Genomic DNA, 19,266 nt, shown 5'->3' with positions numbered 1-19,266 from the left:
AAATTCTGACGTGCACATTAATTAGTCAGGTGTGTGTACATGTACGGGAGAAAAGCATTGGAAAACTCCCCTTCAACCCCCAAAAAAGCTGCAACATCGCTGATGAAAACTTGAACTTACAATGATATAGGTACGAAAGTTAGCACATGAAAGCATGAAGGAGAATGCGATTTATGCAAGGGCGCCTTTAGTGCAACCTTTTGTTTTACCAACATTTGATTTTAGAAATATTCCGCTTGTGGACTGTGGAACTTGGAAACGTTTGGAACGCAATGCTGCCGGAATACTCTGATTTAGATATGTAGTTTTTTTGTTGTGGACAAGCAAATCACCTCATCAAACACACCATCAAACAAACACCACCACTATCTCCCTGTGACCTCACTCACTCTCTCTTACACGCACGCGCGCACGTAGCCACGCACACACACACCTGCGTAACCCCCTCTCTTCCCACGCATCTGCCAAACTCTTGAGTCTTGGCCAACGGAGCGGTTTTTATTCTACTTCTGATTCTAGGGAGCGGAGCTGCAAAAACACAATCCCCCCAGAGTTCCTCTCTCTCCATTTCCTCGTTGGACCACATTTCAGAGAGCAGAGAGGCAGCAGCAGCAGAGGACGTGCCTCGTCTGATTCCCTTTTGCAAAGAGAAGGGCTGTAACCAGGGGTGTCGCACCAAATTCTGGGCCCTGGGTACAAGGATTTTCTGCGGGCCCCCCCAAGAATGTTCTTCATAGGGGGAGGGGGTTTAACCCATTTAGACTGGGAACGCATTACTACGCATTATTTTGTGCTTTAACTATTTAGAAATAGCAGATACGTGCAAGCTTGTAGATCTGCTATTTTTGAAAAATCGGGAAGAATTTGTCTTTCAGTATTTCAAATCCTTCTAAGGTTTTATTGAGAAAACTATGTTTCTATGTCAGTGGTGCTCAAACTTTTTCATGTGAAGGAGCCCCAAAATATATGTATTTGGCCACGGACCGTCGGACCCCCATCTCAAAATATTTAGTTCCAGGTACCCCCCAGAAGCAAAATTTGAGTTACAAATGTTCGCTTAAAAAATACATATATTCAAAGATTTGCACACATTCTCACGACTTTAAAAAAATCACACTCGTGTGAACTGAGCGGTGGTGTGTGTGTGTGTGTGTGTGTGTGTGTGTGTGTGTGTGTGTGTGTGTGTGTGTGTGTGTGCAACAGCGCCCCTCCCTTAACATGTGTGGTCAGAAAAGGTAACTGCAGGCTACGGACACGGAGACAGACAGACAGACAGACAGACCCACACACACGGCCACGTATAGGAGCGTTGTGACCACCGCTCAAAAATAGCAGCTCTACAAGCTCTCAGCGCGGCAATCGGTGCCGTGCTGCGAGCTTGTAGATCTGCTATTTTTCAATAGCTAAATAGCTATAAAATAATTAAGGCCCCTCCACCTCGGGCCCTGGTAACTCAGTCCCACTTTCCCTCCCCCCTTGTGACGCCCCTGGACGTGCCTCGTCTCATTCCCTTTCGCAAAGAGAAGGGCTGTAACTCATCCTTTTGTCTCATCTCCTCTCTCCCACGCAGCCGGGAAGCCGAGGTCTATGGAGTCGATATGGCTGTGGGACCGAGAACCGAGTGCCTCATTATCCACCCCGAAAAAGAAAAAAAACGAAAGCCGAACGAAAGCCAAAACAGCTTAGCTGAAATTATGATGCAGCTAAAACCAAAGCGGCAGTAAAAAGACAAATACCTTTGAGGAAGGTTTTTTTTTTCTTACGGTAAAGAGAAGCGCAAGAAGGCTTTGATGAGTTATGAGTAATGAGGCCGACGCACGGGGAAAACACACAACCTCTGTTTCTGTGGTTTTTTGAGGATACACTCACTTGTCAAGATTTTAATGGGAGGGGAGACTTTTACTGGTGGCGTGGCCAGTTGCTCCGGGGTATTGGAAGGTTCATCGGTGAAGTGAGTGTCTGTGTGTGGGGCCGATTACTTGGTATTTCCACCTAAAAAGGCAGCACAGAAAAAAGGGCTGTTCGCTCTCTGGTGGGTTTTTTATTTCTGTCTTTATAGAGATGGATATTAGGGAAAGCTAGCAGGAGATTTGTCTGGTGGGATTGGATCCTGGGGCCGTTTTTCTGCACACTTGGGAAATTTGAGTTCTATAAAGAAAATAGTTTTTAAAGTGAACTTGGGGGGGGGGGGGGGACCTTTTCAACTCTTACGAGCTGCACACTCGTAAGAGAAAATGGGCAAAGTGCAAGCTCACGTCGCACCACGGAGCAGCGTAATTTTTTTGCTTGTAGATCTGCGGTTTTCGGCACGCCATACACCGTTGTACGACAAGGTGGAAATCAGGCTTTAGTGTGATTTATGGGATGAAGGGCTTTTACTGGTGGCTTTAAAAGTGTTTATCGGATAATCTTTTGGTCAAGGCGAAACCAAATAAATCTCTCTCTCTCTCTCACACACACACACACACACACACACACACACACACACACACACACACACACACGCACACACACACACACACACACACACACACACACACACACACACACACACACACACACACACTTCTCCATCGCATATACAGTGTGCAAGACACATTTGATCATGCACATAAAACCTACTGTAAGCACAGAGGCTGCACACATGTGCACGCAGTCGCACGCGTACACACTCAAACGCACACGCACACACACACACACACACACACACACACACACACACACACACTCGCACACACGCACAAACACACACACACACACACACACACACACACACACACACACACACACACACACACACACACACACACACACACACACACACACACACACACACACACACACACACACACACACACACACCTCCTTCCTGCATAACATAAACTACAACCTATGCTGATGGAGACACACACACCTACTCAAACACACCTTCCCGTGCGCGCTTGCCATTACGCTTGGCTCAGTTTTTCCAGTAGCAGCACCAGCGTTGACGTTTGCCCTGTGCGGTGTGTGTGCGTGTGTGTGTGCGCTGGCCACCCGCCCCGACCCAGCCGAGAGCAGCCCGGTCCAGGCCTTTCTATCGGCCCATTCAGCCCCTCGGGCAACATCTGGAGGGTACGACCAGGTAGGCGAGGGAGGGCGCCACCCAGGAGCAAAAAAAGGGAGAGAGAGATACTTTTTTCCCCCTCGTTTTCTTCTTCCATTGCACAAGTACTGTGCTGTGTACATGTTACTGCATGGACCTGCACAGTTAGAATTCAGAGTGTCAACCAGATAAAACCATTTAAACACTACTATTCTTAGTGAAATAGACCTGAGTTACAACAACTGTACTTGGACCGCTTTTTCCCCTCTAGGATCTCTACCAACTTCTGCAAAAATAGCCAAATCTAGTTGAGAGCTTGTAGATCGGCCTTTTTTTTAAGCTGGAGTTCAAGTGGTTTTCATTGATTGATTGAATACTTTTTTATGCCTTTATTTGATAGGACAGTAGACTGAAAGGAAATGAGGGGGAGAGATGGGAATTGACATGCGGCAAAGGTCGTCCGGATCGGGAATCGAACCGGCGACGTCGTCAGGCATCAATGCCTATTGGCAATGCCTATGTTGTATGCGCCTGGACCAGTAGGCCAGCGGGCACCCCTGATTTGGTCAGAAATGTAAACAGCTTGTGGTGCAGTATAACATTAAATAGTCCCCCCAGGAATCCGCGATTCCACGATCGCAGAATTTTTCGCGGAATTCGCGACCACCCGCGGATTTCTCGGCCGTTCGCGGACTTTTCTGACGTCCGCGGAATAGCGGTCGCGAGTGGCAGCAGAGCGGCGGGAGTAGTCATTACTACTATTATAAAACAATGTGTACATGGTCTGGCAAGTGGCCACTTCATACAGAGCCTGGGGAATAGCTTAGCTTCCTCCTGCTAGTTGCACTGACGCTGTATTGGTCCGGTCCCACATTCGTTCCTGACAGTCCTGATCTATAGTTCCTCTCTGCCTCTATAATGGTCCTGGCAATAACAATGCTAATACAGAAGAGAATAAATAAATATTACACCCATACTAGGTAGTAGGTAGGCTATCCTCTAAAATGTGGTTACTATGGGCATTGGTTAATTTGCATGACAATATAGTCTTTGCAACAGAAAGTAATTATTAAAAACAATAACAATTAAAAAAATAATAGATTTAATATTAGATTTTTATTCTCAAAAATGATTATTTGATTATTCTAACCACTAATTACAATTAATTGTAGCTATTTCATGAAGGGTTTTACTTGATTATTAGAACTATATCATTTTTAGCTTGATAACTGGTCATTTTAGGTTGTTTATTAATGTCCGCGGAATCAAGAATTGTTCACCACAGAATTCCGCAGAATCAGGATTGTTCTCCGCGGAATAAAGCATTTTTCTCCGCGGATTCCTGGGGGGACTAATTAAAGCTAAAAGGATACGGGGCGCCTGGTGGCCTAGTGGCGCATACCATATAGGCATTGCCATTTCGGCAACAATGCCTGTCGGCGTCGCCGGTTCGATTCCCGATCCGGGCGACCTTTGCCGCGTGTCACTCCCTGTCTCTCCCCCATTTCCTGTCAGTCTACTGTCCTATCCAATAAAGGCAAAAAGCCCAAAAACAAATCTTAAAAAAAAAAAAAAAAAAAGCTAAAAGGATAAGACAAAATGGTGATTAACCAGATATTCTTCATATATGACAAATTGTGAAAATATCCGATATACAGGTAGGCGTTTCACTTCAACACGCGGTGAGCTTGTACTGTAGAACGGTATTTTTGACAATTTGAGAGATTTTACCTAGAATCTTTTCTTTTATTCATTTTTATTTTATTATTATGTTGCAATTCAATTGTCTTGTGTTTTTGTGTGGCTACTGTTTTTATTGCGTTACTGTGGAGCATGCTGCACAACTAATATTGCCCCGTGGGGACAAATAAAGTACCTTAGCTCACCTTGCCGTACTTATATGCCAATATAAGGGATGCCAGGTTGAAAGTGCTTAGCGCAGAGAGTAAAAAAAAAAAGGACCCATAACGTTTACAGCTGTACCACCACTGCACCAATAAACTTATATTGGTATTAGTGCAGCGGGGTGAACCAGAAAGCAGCAGGGCTGGGCAGTGATATTGTGTTGGCCAAATTATGATGAACTGCACTCTATGCACGCAACAACAATAGACAAACACAGCTCACTGTGCCAACGCAGATATCGTTGCTGTCGGGTGGAAACCTTGTATGTCCAAAACAGTTACTTTTCATGAAGTGGAAAACAACTTCATTTGTATGCACTTATTAGTCGCAAGCTCTTGCCAATACTTCATCAATAGTGACAATAGCAGATCTACAAGCTCGCAACAATGCATCACAATAAGGCACGCTGTTAACGCTTGGATCGGCTATAACACTCTTGTACTAAGAAGAAGTGATTCATTTATGGAAAAAAAAAAAACACAGAAGGTTTGAATGTACTGTAGCAGTAGTGCACAGAGTATATATACTACAGTACCCATGGAAGCATTGGCTGTATGTTGACATTGAGCACCGAAGTCTGACTTAATTTAGGCATCCTACCTTGGTCACTACCAGGGCTATTACGTTACTCTGCGGTGTCCCGCCGCCTTCATTATACGTGGTGTCAGAAGTGGGATCCGAACCCTCGCCTCCAGTCAGAGACCAGAACCGTCTCCTTCGTTATACAACGGAGATACAAGGTTTCTGCCCGACAGCAACAATTTGACACACTCGTGGCACCGGGAAATAAACTTTTAAAACCCTTGGCGATTCCTGCCCTACTGCTGGCTCCATGTTATGCTCTCTACATGGGTGTTCAGGAACCACACCACACACTGAGAACATGTCTGCACACACACACACACACACACGCACGCACGCATATGAACGTAGCCCTCTGCAGTCTTCATTGACTGTATTGTGGATACTGTAGGTATACACGTCTCAGATACACACACACACACACACACACACACACACACACACACACACACACACACACACACACACACACACACACACACACACACACACACACACACACACACACACACACACACACACACACACACACACACACAGGCTGAACCTTCTCCCCGCTCGTCTGTCATCCCTGTAGCCTCTATGCTCTGTTTACCTTTAACATATTTTATGCAGAAAAAAAACGACTTTCTTCCTGCCAGCAGCACCTCCTCTCACCCATCTCCTACTCCTCTTGCTCTCCGTCCCCTATATACCAGTGCTTCTCGAACATTACCATGTCCATGTCCGAGACTATGTTTTGCACCCTGTCGTCCGTCCGTGTGCATGCGTGTCTGTCCTTCTGTCTGTGGACAGCTAATCTCTGGCACGGTTGCGACGATGGCAACACAAAACTGTGCCTGCACACTCCCTGGGTGACAGAGCAGAAGCTCTGTCCCAATTTTTTCACATGGGCCTGAAAACACATTTTTGGTATGTGTTTTTGGTATCAGTACACAGTATCTCTATTCATCTCATCTCGATTGGTTACGATAGGCTTCCAAAGTTAGCTGGAGTGCTCCGTTTTGAACAAAATGTGTCCGATTGTGGTGAAAGTGTGCACGCACATCCCCACTGGGCTGAGGAAGAAATGCCTGGTGAAACACATTTTTTTTTTAACACATTAGTGCTTCAGATTTTATTGTTACTATCAAAACCTCCACTGGCTGTCAGTCTGTCAGTCAGTCACGTCACACTTTTCCCCTACTCGCCACCGTTCCCTATCCATGCCAAACTTTGCACACACACACACTCCTTGGCTGCCAAACCACAACCTCCACCCCTCATTTCTCACATGGCCCTCTTCTAGCGCCACCATGAGGCCGATTCTTGCAAAACACATTTTTGGACACTTCTCCTATTTTGCCCTAAAATTGCGCTAAGCGGTACACAGTATCTCTAAAGTCATGTCATCAACATGGATCTGTCCCATTTCCCATATTCCCTCATGATTGGGTACCATTGCCTTCTAAAGTTTGTGTATGCGACCTGACACTCGCTTATCTCCCAATTTAGGGAGTCTTACTGGTCTCAATATTACACAAATCTGTACACGTGATCTTTTTGGTCATGTGATCAAGAAGGATATGTCAGATATGTCATATTGTATCGTGGTTGGCTAAAACTGACATCTTACGTTTACGGTCTGTCTTGAACAAAATGCCTCAAATCATGAACGCAGCATCCAATTGCAGTGAAACATTTCCACTACATTTACCCCCCATAATCTCCTGGATTCTCACAGATGCCAGCCCAGATGATCACTCAATACCAAACATTGAACGTCCACAACCAACATTCCTTCCCTGGGGGAGACCTGTGCTCGGCAAAGCACTGCTTGTCTGCTTTTAGTTCATATATATGATCATTGCTGTCAGGCAGAAACCTCTAGATATTCTAACGTTTAGTGTTTTTTGTAAATTAAAGGTAGGGTAAGTGATTTAATTTAACTGAAATAATAACACATGGGTCTATGTTCTGATAGTAGTTACTATCAGTGTTTGGTCCATATTTGGACTTCAGCCTTATACCCTGAGAGGAGAAAAAGCACCCCATCCCCGGGTGCAAAAAAAGCAGTTTCAGTTTTGGATAGATTGAGTGGGGCCTAATGCGCACCAAGGCCCACCCCCACTTGATCATGATTGGAGGAATGCCCCGCATGTCACCTAAAAACTGAAACAAACTTAAATTAAATCACTTACGCTACCTTTAACGCCCAACTTGATCATATTATAGCGTCACACAAAAACAACAAAAGTAGCATATCTACAAGCTTGTAGACTGTACCACGTGCCGTTTACATTTCCGACTAATAAAGTATTCAATCAATCGATCAAAAGATTTGGTTCCCGATACCAATTTGAGAACCACCGCCCTATACTGTCCTCCACCGCCTCCCCCTTCCATCTCCTCCCTTCTTCTTGATGTCTGATGTCGTCCCGTCCCTACCCAGAATGCACCGGGGAGGGGGGTGGAGGGGGGGGGGGGGGGGGAGCAACTGCGGAGGCGGCTGCAGACAGGGGGAACTTTGTGACGGCCGCACACTAATCTGTGCATTTATTCACAATTTATAAGATCCTGTGTTTATTTATTCGTGTCTGGGCAGAGAGTTCTCTCTCCCTCTCTCTCTCTTTTTTCAGCACTTATTGAGGCGTTGCTTTGGAAGCTGCCGAGAGATGGGAGAGAGGGAAGGAGGGATAGAGGGAAGGAGTGATAGAGGGAGGGAGAGAGGGAGAAAGCTCAGTGAGAGGGACGGGGAGGAGAGAGAGGTATAGAGAGGGTGGGAGAGAAAGCAGCAGCATAGGGAGGGAAGGAGAGAGAGAGAGAGAGAGAGAGAGAGAGAGAGAGAGAGAGAGAGAGAGAGAGAGAGAGAGAGAGAGAGAGAGAGAGAGAGGTGAGCCTGTCAGCAGCAAGAACGTCACCCTCCCAACTCACCAGTGGTGTAAAGTAACTAAGTACATGTACTGAAGTACTGTACTGTATTTGAGGTATTTTTTACTTTATTCAGTATTCACATTTTTTTATACTTTTACTTCTACCCCACTAAATCTCATAGGAAAATATAATTGGATTATAATTATATATATATATATATCGTCGTTGTCAGGTGGAAATTATATATATATCGTCGTTGTCAGGTGGAAACCTTGTATGTCCAAAACCGTTCGTTTTGTAATTATCTTTTTAAAAATGATCTAAACTAGTGAAAATAGCCGATCTACAAGCACACAACAGCGCCTCGCACGGCTGTTTTCACTAGTTTTGTCTTGTTTGATCAAAAAACGTACACATTTGAAACTTGGAGATACAAGGTTTCTGCCGGACAGTGATGATATACAGTATTTGTTATAACTTTTAATCGATTATATTAAAACTTGCATAAGAAGTAGTGGCTGAGTTGAAGCAGCTCAGGGTGGGTCTGGATTTAGTAGCGTTGTTTTTTCAAATGCGTTCCTGCACGGTGAAATCCTCAGCGCTCGTTTTACGGGGTGTGTGAAAATTGAACCCGAATGACATGCAGCGCGGGGTCCAAATTCCTTGTTGGTACAAAGCAACACTTGGCTCAATAAAGCAAGAGCTTGTTCCAGTGTGACGTGACGTTACGATTATGAAGCGAGTCGTAAATCCATCTCTAATGTGGGTCATGACTGATAATGGGTCCTTTAAAAGGATCAATAATGGTCCAACTATCTATGTATGAATTGTATAATCCCTCGTGACCGGTGCAATAGGGCTGTGACGATTATGACATCATCGATCGCCTAATCGCAATTATCTGAGATAATCGCAATTATTTTGCATGTAATCGTCATCATCGTTTCCATGTTGAAAAATGTTCATACATTTTCCAAAAATAGCAGATCTATAAGCTGAAGGAATAAACTGAAGGAATAATTCATATTATACGTCGCAGTCGGTAGCGCTGTTGCCTCACAGCTAGAAGGTCCCGGGTTAGATTCTCGCCGGGGGACGCTGTGGGTGCTCGGAGCATGTTCTCTCCTCCACGTCATCAGTGCTCATACCCTAAGCCTTTCTGTGTGGAGTTGTCCCCTAGGGTAGGAATACCCTCACAAAAACATGCAGTAATCCTGGTCTCTATACTGCCTCCCCCTGGTCAGCCGGGGTGCCTGATGGAGGGGAAAGGAACTGTTTGGAATAACATGTTCCTTCCGTGTGCTACATACGTCCTACTGGGGAAACTCCCCCGTCAGGTGATAAAAGGTGGCCTGCTCACTCCTCATGCAATGAAGGAAGCATGAGCTCAGTTCGGGGCTCTCCCCAGGTTGGCAGAGGGAGTGTAGCGCCCAGGATTACAGTTTAGGCAATTGGCACTGGGTGAAAAATGGGTTACAAAATCGTGGGATAAAAAAAGAAAAATATAAAGAAAATATAAAATTATTAAATATGCCGGTTACTGTATATCTTTGTACATGTTGTATAATTATTTTCCATATCTGTCCTGTGCATTTTTTTTTATTACGAAGCCTACAAGGAAAATAGACATTATAATTGTATTAATCTGTTCCAATGTTCAGTGCCAAAGAAATCAACCGCACTACCGACACTTAATCGGCAACTAAATTTGTTTTAATCATGAGCCCTACTCACGGGACATCTCACATACCGGTCAACCCAGAGGCTGGACAGACAGAGAAAAGGCGAGGGGACGTGACACACATCACATCGCAGCTGCTTGTACGGTATCTCCAGCCTGAGCACCATGAGATCGAGACGATGAAATGTGACAACGATGGTTATCACTGTCTGTCTACGGAGGAATGAGGCGGTAGATTACTATGAAAAGCTCCACCGGCTGTCTGTCTGTCCGTCGGTCTGTCCGTCACGTCACACTTTTGCCCTACTCTTATCTACGGCACCGTTGCCCCTATCCATGCCAAACTTTGCACACACACTCCTTGGATGGCAACTCACAACTTCCACCCCTCATTTCTCACATGGCCCTCTTCTAGCGCCACCATCAGGCCGACTTTTGCAAAACACATTTTGGGACACTGCTCCTACATATTTGGCCTAAAATCACGCAAAGCACAGTATCTCTAAAGTCATGTCATCAACATGGATCTGTCCCATTTCCCATATTCCCTCCTGATTGGCTATGATCGCCTTCTAAAGTTTGTGTATGCGACCTGGCGGGTGCTTATCTCCTGATTAGGGAGTCTTACTGGTAGTACAGTTTGTTGATTTCTTTAGATGCTGTAATGGTCTTTTTTCTTTTCTTTCTTCCATTCTTTTTTTTTAGGTATTAAAAACATCTTAAAGGACAACTTTAGTTTTTTACAACAAGGGTTCATATTTTAGATTGTAATTAAAGAATATAAAAGATGAGTGTTAAATTGATTTCATTTACTTCTTTCTATTGTTTTAGAGATTCTTATTTCAGTGGTTGGGGGCATGCCTAAATATGTAATTTTACACAGAAAAAGCCCATTCCCAAGATACAACGCAACCTTTCATGGTTGGATGTGACTTATGAGAGCTAGAAGTGTTACTGTAAATAGCAATAAAGAAACTGTTGGCTTATTGTGTGTAAAAATACATATTTAGCCACTTGCACGCATGCCCCCATGCGTACGCTTGCCCCACATTTTAGCACGGTAAACGCGATAAAACAATAGAACGAAGCAAATGAAAACATTTTAACACTCACTTCTTCTTTTCTCTAATTACAATCTAAAATATGAACCCTTGTTGTAAAGAAACTAAGTTGTCCTTTAAAAGTCCTTCTGGGGAACATCCCCACCAAAAAAAAATCCCCCTGTGGGGTCCCGACCCACATTTGGAGAAAAACTGGTGTAGAACATCACGTAGAAACCTCACAAGTTATTCCTAGACTGACAATTAACGTTCTGGAACGTCGAGTGAACCTCAACTCTATGAGATCATCACCTACTTACTGTACAAGCCTCTTGTTCTATAGCAGGAAGTCCTTTCATGGTCATAACATTCACACTTACTGGGGTGACATCACCTGTGTCACGCCTTCCCGGTAAGGAAGGCTGTGTTGCCAGTCAGCCAAAACCATCACTCACTCAGCTCTTCTGCCCTACCTTAAATCAACAGCTAGATCTTAAGTTATTTTTTCTATCCCTGCGACGATGAAACAACAAATCCTTTGTTGCTATCAGTCAGTAAATCAACCCATTAAAACAGGGAAGAGAGCAGATTTGAGCTATATAGGCCTAAATAAAAAGTTATTTTTCAGAAAAAGGATTTTGAACATATTGGTTTAGAACAATGGTTCTTGGGGCCTGTAGGCCACGTAGGCTCAGATACCGGACAGCGTGTCGCAAGTTCGAATCCCGATCCCGGCGACCTTTGCTGCATGTTACTCCCTCTCTCTCCCCATTTCCTGTCAGTCTTCTGTCCTATCAATAAAGGCATAAAACCCCAAAATCTTAACAAAATACAGTGGTTCTAAATATATATATATATATATATATATATATATATATTTGTTGAATAATTTTTCTTATATGTTTTTTAGTTTTATTAATCTTCTCTTCTGGAGGTCCCCGACACCAGGGCTGTATTAACCATTGGGCCGGTGGGGCCGTTGCCAGGGGCCCTTGGGGGAACTGGGCAAATGACAATTTACTACAATTAAATGTATACGTTAATTAAAATATCAAATGTGTGGGCCCCTCCTCTGTTGTCTACAGATGCTTTCTTGGCCCACATATAATCATCATGGCTTAAAATCTGAGCTGGGTAGTGTGCGTCAGGACGGAGGGGGGGTTATGGTGGAGGTTGGGGGGCCCTAAAAAATGTACGGTCAGGGGCCCTTGCAGGGCTTAATCCGTCCCTGCCCGACACAAGACATTTTCAGATCTGGGTCCGCTGCCAAATACATAGCATTTGAGTGTACTTGGCACGAAAACGTTTGAGACATAGATTTAGAAGGCATTTGTAGAATCGGCATCAGGACTTTAATCAACAGCTAGATCTTTGTTGTTGTTGTTGTTGTTTTTATCCTGCTACGTTCACTCATCACATTGATGAAACAACAATCCTTGTTTTGCTGTCAGGCTGTGAATTAATGACCTACTGTATTTCATCATACCACAGTCACACGCACAAGTAGAAAATATAGCCAAGCTAGGACGTGTATGTGCCTTAAGATGATGGGGTGGGGCATGTAGGGGTTAGGTAGGTACTGTAGGTAGGTAGGTAGGTAGGTAGATACTGTAGGTAGGCAGGTAGGTACTGTTGGTAGGTATCCACCTCTTTCCGCGGGAATTTACTGGATCATTTTTTGCACCACACTTCCGGTTAACAGCAGACATACAAGCTCACGCCGCGTCGCAGATGCAACCATTGTGAACTTGTAGATCACACTCTACAGCTTCCGGTGGCTGCGGCACCGGAAGCTCCGTCCAACTTCTGCGCAATGCACGATGGGATGTTGGAAACTTGTGGATATAGGTAGGTAGGTGGTTGGTTGGTTGGGTGGGTGGGTGCAAGGAGGGGCAATGTTAAGTGTCTTTATTGCGACCGTAGGTCACATTTACTATAATAAAAACCTGCAGATCCTGTGCGTGCGTCACAGTGCATGACACCTCATCCCAGCTCAGCAGAGGGATATAGCTGACCTGTTCTGACATCACAATGATGTTGTATATTAATTCTGTCCTTGTCCCTTTTATGCCCATATAAGGAGATCCCTGATGTCAACAATCAAAGGCAGCGCTCGCCCAGCAGTCTGCTGTCACCCAGGCGTTCTTACTGGTTTGTCTGTTTAGTGTGTGTGTGTGTGTGTGTGTGTGTGTGTGTGTGTGTGTGTGTGTGTGTGTGTGTGTGTGTGTGTGTGTGTGCGTGCGTGCGTGCGTGCGTGCGTGTGTGTTTAATTGTTTAATTGTGATATGGTGTTGTGGTATGTCAATGTCTTGATTAAAAAAAGAAAAAGAAAATACACATTTAAAAGCTCACAACCCATCGCTTGACAACACATTGTGAGCTTGTAATATGTGCAATTTTTGAAAAGGAAACTGGTTAAGTGTGTCCGTGGGTTTCGTAAATATTGAACCAATGAAAAGTCCTAACAACTTGCGTGAGTAATAGCTACACTCGATCCATTGGAAGTGGAACAGAGGTTCTTCTTTTTTACATTCCCTGAAAAGTAACGGTTTTGGACACACAAGGATATTCCGCCCGACAGCGACGACTTGCACTCTCGTACGTGCATGGCCAGGGGCGTCACAAGGGGTAGGAAAGTGGGACTGAGTTACTAGGGCCCAAGGTGGTGGAGGGGCCTTAATTACTTTAGACTTTAGCTATTGAAAAATAGCAGATATACAAGCTCACAGGGCGGCACCGAGTTTGAAAAGTCGTGAAAATGTGTGCAAATCTTTGAATATATATGTATTTTTTAAGCGAACATTTGTAACTCAAATTTTGCTTCTGGGCCTGGGGGGTCCCTGGAACTCAATATTTTGAGATGGGGTTCCGTGGCCAAATACATACCATTTTGGGGGTCCTTCGCATGAAAAGGTTTGAGCTCCACTGACATAGAAACATAGGTTTTTCAAAAAAACCTCAGAAGGATTTGAAATATTCAAAGATTTCCATGATTTTTCAAAAAATAGCAGATCTACAAGCTCGCAGCGCGGCACTCGGTGCCGCGCTGTGAGCTTGTATATCTGCTATTTTTCCAATAGTTAAAGCACAGGGGCCCCGCAGTGAATCCTTGTACCCAGGGCCCAGAATTTGGTGTGACGCCCCTGTGCATGGCATGCCCACATGGACGGCCGTGCGTGCTCTCAACAAACGGGCACTTCCTGCCAGCTGTGAGGGAGTGCGAGAGTCTGTGCCACACGTGTGCATGTCGTCATATGCACAACAGATGCAACTTACATATTGATGAGCGAGCAACTCGTCTTCAGGTGCAAGTGTAGGCAGGCGGGCACGCGCTCACGCAACCACTGCACGTGCGCCTGCGTGTGGCACACGCACACGGACAGGGACGTGCTGGGCCCCTGATTCAGCCTGGGAAAAATTGTTGTAGAGGCCCTCATTGTGCACTATAGAGAGAGATCTCTCTCTATAGCGCTGCTGCTACTCAAAGATTTGCCATTTCAGATCATGACAAGTGACAAGCCAGTGGACCAATTACATGAGTTATATTTCGTCATTGTCGGGTGGAAACCTTGTACGTCTAAAACCATTTTAAAAATGATTTAAACTAGTGAAAACAGCCGATCTACAAGCACACAACGCCTCGCACCAGATCGGCTGTTTTCACTACTTTTGTGCGACAGCCTTGTATGATGAAGCAGGGCTTTGCTTTGCGAAAAAATTTACAAATTTGAAACTTGGAGATACGAGGTTTTCTGCCCGACAGTGACGATTTACTTTGTTGGCCGCCCAGCCCCCAAAATGGAACGAAGGCCGACATGTTATTGTTTTCCTAATGGCCGGCCTGGACTGGCCGGGAATGAACCGGCCGTTCGGGAGTTTTCCTGCTTTTCCCAATGGCCAGCACGTCCCTGCACACGGACACGTTTGTATTACTACACTTGCGAGAACATCGCTATTTTAGGAAGGCAGTTTTATGAATGCCATTTTTTGGGGGTTGTTTCTTGAGCAATGTTTTACCTTAACCCTGAAGCTGAAAATAGCCACGTTGTGAACTTGTACAGTACTGTACATCTGGCATTTGTGGCGCACAACCAAGTATAAATCAGGCAAAACTCCAACCCCAACCCCTAAACCTAACCTATAGAACATGGGTCTTCAACAGGGGGTCCGTGACCACTAGGGCGTCCTCAGAGCTACTACACGGGGTCCTCCAGATCTTTGTGTGATAGAAACTTTGTTTCCTCCTTTTTTTATATTAACCACAATAGTGTCCATATTCAGAGAACTTTAGCCAAAAATAGCTGATCTACAAGCTCACAACGCCTCGCGCTGCGAGGCGTTGTGAGCTTGTAGATCGGCTATTTTTCACAAATAGCTTTGTGTAGAGGGGAAAAAGAGCAGACTAAGTACAGAGTGAAAGGTCAAGTTTATTATGTATTGACGGTTTAAGTGGTTAAACATATATATAATATGATTGTGCTGTCAAACAATGAAACTATATGGAATCTCTAAAAAGGTTGTGGGGGTCCCTGCTTCATCTCTCTCTCAGCTATAAAGGGTCCTTGGCCTGAAAACGTTGAAGACCCCTGCTCTAGAATGCCTAATCCTATCAATCCTTTCCCTTTTCACCATTAAAACAACCATGTCTCTTGTGACCAGGAAAATGGTCCTCACACAATGTCTATTCCTCAAATTCTGTTATACTTGAGGGGAGAGGAGGCGCTCACAAGTATAGTAATACAAGCGCGCACGAGTGCACACACACACACACACACACACACACACACACACACACACACACACACACACACACACACACACACACACACACACACACACACACACACACACACACACACACACACACACACACACAGAGAGAGCTCTAACATTAAGATGAGTCAGAGGAGACATAGTCGTTGTAAAACCACACAGTCTGGAGGTCGTCTGCTCTGCTTTTTCCATCAATTCATCATCGGCCTCTCCCACAACCCCACAGAGCTGCTCTGACCAGAGACACACTGCACACACGCACGCACGCACGCACGCACGCACGCACACACACATAATAGAAATACAACACACTTGTGCGTGCATAGTTACACACACAAACAGAACTCTGTGGAGCTGCCCGGACCATAGATACATAACACACACACACACACACACACACACACACACACACACACACACACACACACACACACACACACACACACACACACACACACACACACACACACACACACAGGAGACAATGGGTCTACAACGCAAAATCCATTTAGGGTCCATTTAACTCCGAGAGTATACATGGATGGACGCATGGAACGGTCCATTTTTACATTCTCTCTAATGGCTCTTTTTCGAGTACTAAGAACTAAGTGAGCCATGCTGTGAAACCATTGACTGTAAAAAGAATGGACAAGGCGGCCGCTTTGAAGCCACTTTTTTTCCGCGAATTGAAATCCGCCAACTTTGAACTTCAGATCCTGAAAATTAAACGCGGAGATGACTGCTATTGCCCACAACCGTAGCTAGGGTGGGTCTTCACTCGGTAGAACCAGTAGGAGATAGATAGAAACAGTGGATGAGATAATGGAATTAGTGATTTTCACTTGATTTTCACATTCATGAATTTATGTCATATGTTGCCATGTTGCCTGATATTAGCGGACTGCTATAGCACATTTTAGATGAAAAAAATTATTAACTGCCATATATCTTTCCTATAGTTTTTACCTGATTTTCAATGGCAGCCCGTTCACGGCCGCTCAACATCTTGTCTTTCACACGGAGAAGAAAAAATACAACCGCGGTGATCAATGAGTCATTTATAGTGCGAGGTGGGTAAACAAAGGGAGAAAATGCCATTTTACAGAACCCGGATATAACAGGGCCATGGCACCGCTAAGCGGTAATCTTTATCACGTTCCTGGACGTTTTTGGCATCCCAAGTGTTAATTTTCAGGATTCAAATTCAACAATAGCAAAAGTAGCAGATCTACAGGCTCAAAGCACTCAACCATGTTTCGAACTTGTAGAAACACAAAAAGTTTAAATATCCACCTCTTTCCGCGGGAATTTACTGGAGAATGTTTTGCACCACACTTCCGGTTAACAGCAGACATACAAGCTCACGTCGCGTCGCAGATGCAACCGTTGTGAGCTTGTAGATCACACTCGGCTGCGGCGCCGGAAGCTCCGTCCAACTTCTGCACAATGAAATATGGGATGTTGGAAAGTTGTGGATAGAGATAAGAGGTTTTTGCCCGCCAGCAAGGATATGTGTTCCCGGGTTCAAATCTGCTGCTGAAGCCCGGGGACTGCCCATAAGTCTGAAGGTTCATTAGTCCGAATTTAGTTAGGGTTACTGAGGTTAAGGTTAGGGTTAGGCATAGTATTCTTAACAAATTCGGACTAATGAACCTTCGGACTAATGAACCTTCGGACTAATGAACCTTCGGACCAATGCCATGGCACCGCTGAGCCCGCCAAACAAAGCTATTGACTCGGAACAGAGTCAATAGCAGTAGCACTCAATAGAACAGGAAACAGCACTTCAGGGAAAAGGGAACTACAGTTACAATATGGACCATTACTATTACTATATTAGTTGTATACCTCTTGAACCTCCCTAGTTAAGTTATAATGGAAACAAAAACATCAACCCATTAAGACCGGGAGCACATTATTACGCATTATAACTTTAACCATTATTTCACGCTTTAACTATTAAAGAAAATGGCAGATATACACGCTTACAGCGTGCGCTGCGGGCTTGCAGATCTGCTAAATGGTGAAAATGTGTCTTTGTCTTTGAAAGTCTCTGAATAGTGTGACCCGATTCACCCTTTGTTAGCCTTCTGGTTGGTCCCTGACTGACCAACCAGCAGGCTCTATCTGCCTTGTCCCGCCCTGGTTCCACCTTTTCTATGTTGAATTTGCTAAAACATAGTTTTTGGAGAAATAAAAACATTTAAAAACATGCTAGTCACTATACTGCCACTGAGCAGCTCCATTTACTGAAACGAAGTTTGACATTAGAATTGAACACACAGAATAACAATACGAAACAACTGAATTAAAATGGTCGCGGATGGACTGTCCCACCGAGTGTCCCACCAAGACACAGCAACCAATGGGTGTGAAGAGGGGCTGGACAACGAGCGGGACTTGACAAAGGGTGAATTCTATAAATGTCTTCTATAAATGTCGTCTAAATTAGTGGTTCTCAAACTTTTTCATTTCAAGGACCCCCAACTCAAAATAGGGACCCCCAGAAGCAGAGATTTGAATGACAGAAGTTTGCTTTGAAAAAAAAAAAATATATATATATATATATATATATATATATATTCAAAGATTTGCAAACTTTTTCAAGATTTTTCAAAAATAGCAGATCTACAAGCTCGCAGCGCGGCACCTAGTGAGCTTGTACATCTGCTATTTTTCAATAACTAAAGTATAAAATAATTCCAGGACTTAAAGTGCTAGTTTTATAACTTTTGTACCTCCCTGTACTGGTTATAGTTATAATGGAAACATCGCAGAACTTCACAGGTTCTGGAGAGTTCCGGGTTCTGGAAGGCTCTGGGTTATACCCTTGTACCCTTGTGAAGTGGAAAAGAAGAAGAAGAAGAAGAAGAAGAAGAAGAAGTAGAAAAAAGCCTCAAGTAAAAAAAGAAAATGGACGTCCCAGACATACTGCAATACTGCAAGTCCCCATGTAAAACTCATTATCATGAGCTCTTATGAAAGACACATATTAGTGAAGGCAGTCAGCGGGTGCGGCGGTCACAACTCGGGCCAACGGAGCCACATTCGCAAACATTCATCAGAAAACCATGTTTTCTGGGAGAGTCCTGGGCCACGGACCGCACAGAGTTACTGTACGCACATACGGTACACACACCTCCCATGGGAACTAGTTCACATTAATGAATTCCCGTAGAAGAGCGCCCGGCCGGCCGGCCCTCCCTCCCTCCCCCACCTTCTCATGCAAAGTAAGATATTCCTCACCATGTTATGTAGAACAGCGGTTTTCAACCTTTTCAGGCGGGGTCACTGCCTGGGGGTCCCCAAAAAATAATCGTATTTTAACTGGGGGACCCCCAAAGTAA

The 19,266-nt window shown here is 44.5% G+C and overlaps 1 protein-coding gene across 1 annotated transcript in view; it reads right to left on the bottom strand.

Moving 5' to 3' along the window:
* The window catches only part of cdk15 (cyclin-dependent kinase 15), a gene marked incomplete at both ends in the record, with an annotated part of 81,745 nt that overhangs the window by 17,683 nt on the left and 44,796 nt on the right, over positions 1–19,266 (bottom strand). The gene's annotated exons all lie outside the window — the stretch shown is intronic.

The sequence above is a fragment of the Nannobrachium achirus genome, assembly GCF_963921795.1.
Source record: "Nannobrachium achirus genome assembly, chromosome: 24".
NCBI lineage: Eukaryota > Metazoa > Chordata > Actinopteri > Myctophiformes > Myctophidae > Nannobrachium > Nannobrachium achirus.
Note: the sequence above shows the minus strand (reverse complement) of the source record. Positions and strands in the feature narration are given on the sequence as shown.